General features: G+C 36.7%; 1 pseudogene; it reads left to right on the top strand.

The window, feature by feature from the left end:
* Positions 1 to 780: 780 nt before the first annotated feature.
* On the top strand, positions 781 to 1,565 carry LOC140510579 (CCR4-NOT transcription complex subunit 7 pseudogene; annotated as a pseudogene).
* Positions 1,566 to 7,423: the final 5,858 nt, after the last annotated feature.

Raw genomic sequence — 7,423 nt, 5'->3', positions numbered from 1 at the left:
AGTTTTTGGGAAAATAAAACTAAACTAAACTTAACTAAACTAATTTTTACATCACTGATCATTTCTGCCTGACATTGCTTCACTTGTGAATTAATATGTCTAGGAAGGAGGATCAGAAGATATGAGAGAGGAAGAGGAAAAATATCAGCTCATGTTTTCAGAATATGTAATTGTCACTTCAACTTAAACTTGACTTTTTCAAAGATGTTATTACAGTCTCTTTTAAAATTATCATGGCTGTAGAATAATTTCTGCTATTTGAATTGTCTGTTTTTCATATTTGGAATACTCTCCTGGTAGTTTGTAAAGTCTGTTGCTTGTAATTGGAATTATTTAACTAGTATGTGTCTTAGAGTTTGACGGCTATTGATTTTTTTTTTAAATTTTGGCAATATATAATGTCTTAATCAGTGCTTTATTACCTTTATTAAGAAGTGCTGCTGCATTATTTAGAAATTTCATAGGTTTTTTTAATGGCATTTCTTTCATTATGGTGCTCAGTTTTGGTCATTTTTGTTTTTGTCATTTCTCCTATTCTTCTAGAGAAATTTACATCATTGTGCAGCATCTTGCCAGTGACTGACTGGCATCTATGGGACCACCATTGTGTCTTGACTCTATGGTGAGGACAAGGTGGAGGAGCATGAGGATTGCATCAGCACCAGCAGAGGTACAAAAAAAAGAGTAGGAAACCTTATTTTGTAAAAATGACTCTTAAATCAAGCGTAATATTTCAATTCTTGCTGTCAACTAAACTCTTCATGTTCCCATTAGGCCAGCAGAGACCATAGATCATAGCCAAAGCATTTGTGAAGTTTGGACTTGCACCCTGGATGACGAGCTGAAGCAAATTTGACGAATGATATGGAGGTATAATTATGTTGTCATGGACGTAGAGTTTCCAGGTGTGGTTGCAAAACTCATTGGAGAATTCACAAGTCGTGCTATCAGTACCAACTGTGGAGATGTAATGTAGACTTGCTAAAGACAATTCAGCTTGGATTAACATTTATGAATGAGCAAGGAGAATACTCTCCAGGAACTTCAACATGGCAGTTCAACTTCAAGTTTAATTTAATGGAGGATATGTGTGCCCAGAACCCCATAGAACTCCTAACAACTTCTGGGATCCAGTTTCAAAAGCATGAGGAAGAAGGGATTGAGATGCAAAATTTTGCTGAGCTTCTTATGACATCAGGTGATCATCATGCCATGTGAGGGTGTCATTTCACAGTAGTTATGACTTTGGCTATTTAATCAAAATCCTGACCAACTCTAACTTGCCTGAAGAAGAACTAGACATCTTTGAGATCCTCCAACTGTTCTTTCTGGTTGTCTATGATGTCAAGTACTTCATAAAGAGTTGCAAGAACATCAAAGGTGGTCTGCCAGAGGTGACCAAGCAGTTGAGGTTGGAGCAGACAGAATCACAGCACCAGGCTGGGTTTGATTCATTACTAATAGGAATGGCCTTTTTTCAAAATGGGTGATATGTTCTTTGAAGATCACATTGATGATGCCAAGTATTGTGGGCACTTTTATAGCCTTGGTTCTGACTCCTCCGTGCAGAATGACACGGGGAATGTGTATGAAGAGGAGGCCAGCAAGCTGTCATGGCATGAGAGGGATGGACAACAGGCCTTGATGTTTAGAGTTACACAAGTGCTTGTATATAGGTTCTATCTCCAGTTATCTATCTACAGTCCAGACAGTAGACAATAGAGCTTTTTCTTGTTTTACCCTGCCTCCTCAAACTGTTTTCTCTTTTGTCTTTCGGTACTAATTATGACCATTTCTTCCACCGATCCTGATAAGTAGAAGAATCTTCAGGTTAAATTTGGCTATAAAATTAATCCATCTATTAACAAGCATGTGTGTCTGTCCAAAGGGAACATCCGTATCATACTCAGTCTTTTGGTAAACTTATCTAGTTGATCTTAGTTTGTACCCCACACCTCTTTTCCCCTATTCACAGATTAACAAGCACTGGCTGTAATGTATTGGCCTGTTTCATGTCTGTCCCTTCCAGTCCAGTATGCAAGAGTTTTAGCTATTTGAAACTGTGGACCATCAATTTTACTCTTTAAAGAGTAATGCAGATCCATCATTTTAGTAGAAGTTTGTGTTTCCCTTGCTGTTAGTCTGATAGTTGATCATTTGTCAGCTTTACATAACACTCTCTTGTTTTGGACCCATAGAATAGTCTCTTTACTGTGCTGAAAATTGTTGACTTGGCAAAGCTCTCCCAAGAGGGAAAGTGGGGCTCCTGAAGAGTTGAGGTCCCTGTTGCTGTGCCTGGAGCTTCAGAGTCGGGCTCAGCAGGCCTGGTGGGTTTTGGATCATTCTCTGAATGGGCTTTGGGACTGAAGAAGTATTTTGCAGTAGCTTGGTACCCATGTGCCAGAGCTGCTGGCACCCTGTGTCACCTCTGCACGTTTGCCTTGGTCTACTTCCTCACCCCTCTCCCTTAACAGAGTCATATTTACTGACCCCTTGTTTTGGTGACTCCTCAAGTCAATAAGTCTGAAGAAACAAAGTCACTTTAGGTATGTCTTACACCAAATTAAATTAGAAGACATGAGATTATGCTTTTGTAGTTGCTACAAAGACAAAAATGATTAAGAGATTTGCTATAAAACAACAAAATAACAAGTTAAAGTGAATAAAGTCACCTGAGGAGTGCAATGCTTGTTTATTTTGTGTGTATATCTTTGCAATACATTTTCTACATATTGACAGAATAACTGAAATACTTTCTTATCCGTATAGACAGGAGCATGTGAGCAAGCCAGAGCATGTGAAGAAAGACTTTGGGAATGGGTAACTGAAATGCTACTCAGAAATGATGATGGATCGCAAGTCATGGTGTGTGTGTGTGTGTGTGTGTGTGTGTGTGTGTGTGTGTGTGTGTGTGTGTGTGTGTGTTACCTGTATTTAGCTCAAGTTGTATTACATGTTTGCCAGATTAGCTTGTTCCCTTGTACTTTAACATTGTTTTCTTGTTGAGTTACAAGGCTGTAACTGGGTAGCCTTCTCCAGAAAAGGTACTTGCAAAATAGAAGGTATTATTTGCTTTTAAAGATTTTGTAAATAAAGACTTCAAAAATGTTTTCTTGCATCTAAAAAAAAAAAAGAAAAACTTAACTTTAAGTTATCTTTGTATGTCTTCTATTCAAGGTCATTTTTTTTGACTTGTGTAGAATTCATGTATTCTTTTGATTTTATTTTTTGCTTATATTTGCCAGATTTTTCTCGAGAGTAAGTTTGTTAATTCTCTCATAATTTTCCTTTCACTTCCATAGAAAGATGTTCCTTCATGTAATTGACCAATTTTCTAAAAAAAGAAATATATTAGTTACTTTAATTTGTGACCTGTATTTGATACGAGTTCCTTTTTAATGGATTTTATTTCTATTTTGAAATAACCTGATTTTTTTTTGTTGTACTATGCTATATGAGAGGGAAGGGTCATAGGAGTCTCTTTCATTGCCCCTGCTGTTTCATTTTCTAATGAAAAAAACATTTTTTAAAATTAAAGAACATTTGTATTCTCTTCAAGGTTTTCCTCATTATTCTTTGTGGTTTTAGAATATTTGATGTTCATCTATGAGTTTGTAGACTAAACTTTCAGTAAGGATTTTTCCTTTTAAGGTATTCTGCTGTTTCAGTCTCTTTGTATTTACCTCTGTATTTAGGATATTCAGAGAGGACCAGCACCTCTGAAGAGAGGACTTCTTGGGTTCTTTTCAGGGCTACTCAACTACCTTTGGTATACACTTATCACCTAACTCTCAACTGTCGCTCCAAGAATCTATAGCATGCATTATAGCTACACCTTGGTAAACAAACCATCTGTGATGGCCTAAAACAGGTTGAAGGTAGCCAAAAGGCCTCAAACCCATAGGTGAGTTGATAAATTGCCTGCCTTAAGTTGGTTAACTTCTGCAGTTTTGGTCCAGACTGGGATTCAGTCCCCTTTGATTAAAATTGAATGTGGTCATCATGTCCTCTACTGACTCCTTCCTTTTTTCTATTTCTTTCCTTCATGTGGTTGAGGAGAATTAACAACAAATTCTCTTTGTAAGTTGTGAAGGGGAAGTAAGGAATATTCAGTTACAGTAACTACAGCTAGGGTGGTTCTTCTGTTAGAGCTTGATACCAGTAGGACATTTTTTAACTCACCACTTTTCTCCTCTGCTGTCTTATTTTCATTTATGTGACTGGACAGAATTAGCATCTGCTGCTTCTTAGGGGTTAGAAGAAGTCACTTCAGTAACCGAGATTTTGTCTCTAGGATCATACTTTACAGTAGTGTTCTAGTTCACTGCTTAGTAGACACAGAGGCTAGTGTGAAAGGGATGTTGAGTGAGTGCTCTAATTATTAGAGATCTTTAGTATGCATTCATAAAGTATCTTACATTGTAAAAAATTCTACCTTCTTTGGCATGTTTATTTGTTAATCACTCTATACCTAACCTCTTTTTTTGAAGGTTTAGAAAGTGTAAGGGGCGCTGACCGCCACACCATCTGGGACGCCACACTGATGGACATCAGGTAAACTGAGTCCAGTGCAGGGAAGGGTGAACAAGATGGCGCTGGAAGGGATGGCCCCACCCCTGGTTTGTTGTTGTCACTATAGTTCCAGCTTGTGTTCATTTCTATAGTTTCGGGTTTGTGTAGGTATATTACCATGGTTCACTGGGCTAGCTAGCAGAGACTATATAATCAGAGTGCTTGCTTGAATAAATCGGAGTTGCTTACTGACCCACTCTCCCACCTCATTCTCTTACTCGCGAGCTCCACAGGAGGATGAGCAGCCTGCCGGCCAGGTATAAGACTTGCTTCTCTCGGTAAGCTATGCCGTAACCGTAGCAACTTGGCGCCCACCAACGTGGGGCCATAGCAACTTGGCGCCCACCAACGTGGGGCCAATAGCAACAAAGTTGCAAAAAAAGGTTTGGAAAATGTAACTAATCTGCCATCTTATTAGTCACATACTTCAGTTGTCCCCTTCTTTTATCTTTTGCAAATATACACCAAAGCATCATAATTTCCTTTATGTGGACAAATCCAGATTTCTATTTAAGCAAAGAAAGATGTTGGAAAGGATTAATCATATGATGGATAGTGAAATGATAGAGGGGACTGATAATGGGAGGACAGAAAATTTATTACAGTAATTATAATAACAATAATAACAGTATGTTAGGTGATAAGCAGCAATATATGTTGATGACAGAAGAGGTTATGCTGCTTAGTATTTTAAGCTATTTTGAAATGCTAAAAGAAAAACAAAACAAAATATCAGATTGATGTATAGCTACATTATGAAGTAGTTCAAAGTGAACACAGTGAATCTACTTCCTTGAATAATACCTTAGGTCTTATGAATTCATTACTTTACAAGAAATAAGAGGAGTCACAAAACCGGTTGGTTTTGATATAATGAATTTGAGAAGAAATGGATATAAAATTATTGAAAGGTGTGAATATGACCTTAGGGGATATAATATAAGAAATCTGAACCCCAAAGCTATAATACAAGAAATATCATTAACATTTAATTACTTTGATTAAAATGAAAAGCAAACATTCAATTAAACTTACGTACTTACCCATGAGACGGAATCATAGAAATAAAATATAAGTAAACTATTGTTCCAAATGACACAGAGCTAACTAGCAAGGATACTCTCATTTGGTTATAGTCAGGGGAACATCAACATATTTAGACATATTTAGACACCCAACTGCCCGTCAAATAGAGGGGAAAGACAGAAAACCTGTGTGAAATCTCAAAGCCAAGCAGGGATTCAGTTTTCAGGGCTATCTTGTTTAAAAATTCATTGACAATCAATTCGTCATTCAATAACACAGAAAATATTTATTGCATCATTATTTCATATGTCCTCAGCACTTTGCAAAATATAATAGGGCAGGAGAGGTGATAAAACATGATACTTTAACCTCAGGAGTTTATAGTACTGCTAAGGAAACATGAAATACTTGAATGCAGCAAGTCAGAAAAGAGAATTAGGAATTTATACATGTAATTTTCTTTTTCAAACAGGACCGTGTACACACACACACACATACACACACACATATATGTATATGTATATACGTGTATGTGTGTATATATACATACAAAAATATATACCTATATAAATTGTCTTATCTATGTTATATATATATGATATACATGCACACACACACATATATACATATAAATATATATATATATAAAGAAGTGTTAAATAAGCACTTCTTGAATGAAAAACTATCAAATGTCACAGACAAATATCTCCTTGATTATTGTCCCAAAGTCATAAATTTTGCCAACATTTTCTATCCATGCCAGTGTCATGAAAGTTATGAAATTAAGCTCCATTATTAGAAAGGCTCCCTTTTTTCAGGGATGTATATGTCTCTTAAAGCCACAATTTATCTTTTTAAAAAAGTTTCCCCTTCCTTCTAATCAGTATTTCCATCATGTTTAGATAGCTTGAGAACAGATAACGGGTTTTTGTATTTGTCCTAGCATTTCAGGTCTCCCCTTACTTTGAATGTTTGCTAGGATTTTGATGGTTTCTGTGTGCAATTATTCCAGTCTCAGATCTGCACTCCATCTTCAATGTTAGTTTCATCTTCTTTCTCCTTCTGTTCAGTTTCAGATTATTTCTTGAGTACAACTTGATCCTTTGAAGCAGTACCACATATTATGGTATACTCACGTACATGTTCATGCTTATATTGTGAAGAACCAAAAAAAAAATCACAAAATTTGAGCATAAGCACTACTGTACCAGCAGAATATTAACCGATCACCATGGTGCTCAGTGTTGGCCGCATGTACATCTGAACTGTCTAAGCAACTGTAATTCATCATATGGATTATAATCCGTGAAATAAGATTCACTTAAGCCCTGATGTGGGAGGAAGGTTTGTTACTGAAAGCCAATGAAGTGACTGATAGAGGAGTGCTATTACAATGACAAAGTAGGTCCTAAGTTCAATTAAATTGATTCTATCCTACTGAAGGGATTCATGTGCTAAATTATTGTATCTCCTCAATTTTGGTGCCCTGAGACAAAGTCCCAATCATCTCACCTGAGTTATGACTATGATTCCAAGAATCTCTAAGAAAATTTCTCTACTTTTCTTTGTGAGACTCCTACTTAGGAACATATACAGCCATAGCACCTTCTCTGAGGTCCTTCAGTTGAGACCTCTTTTTGGTGGTGGGCAACAACACATAGGAAAGCATATTTCAGAGTGTTACATATTATTATCTGTGTAAGATTTTTGGGATTCTTCTCTTCCTCCCACTAACCTGGACCATGATGCAACCATTCCACATCCTCATTTACAGCCTTTTACTTATCCCCTCACATTCAAAAGTAGTTTTAAATTTTGTAAGTTT

This window comes from Notamacropus eugenii, chromosome 6, assembly GCF_028372415.1.
Source record: "Notamacropus eugenii isolate mMacEug1 chromosome 6, mMacEug1.pri_v2, whole genome shotgun sequence".
In the NCBI taxonomy this organism is placed as follows: Eukaryota; Metazoa; Chordata; class Mammalia; order Diprotodontia; family Macropodidae; genus Notamacropus; species Notamacropus eugenii.
The sequence above is the reverse complement of the archived record's forward strand: the minus strand, read 5'-3'. Positions and strand labels throughout refer to the sequence as shown.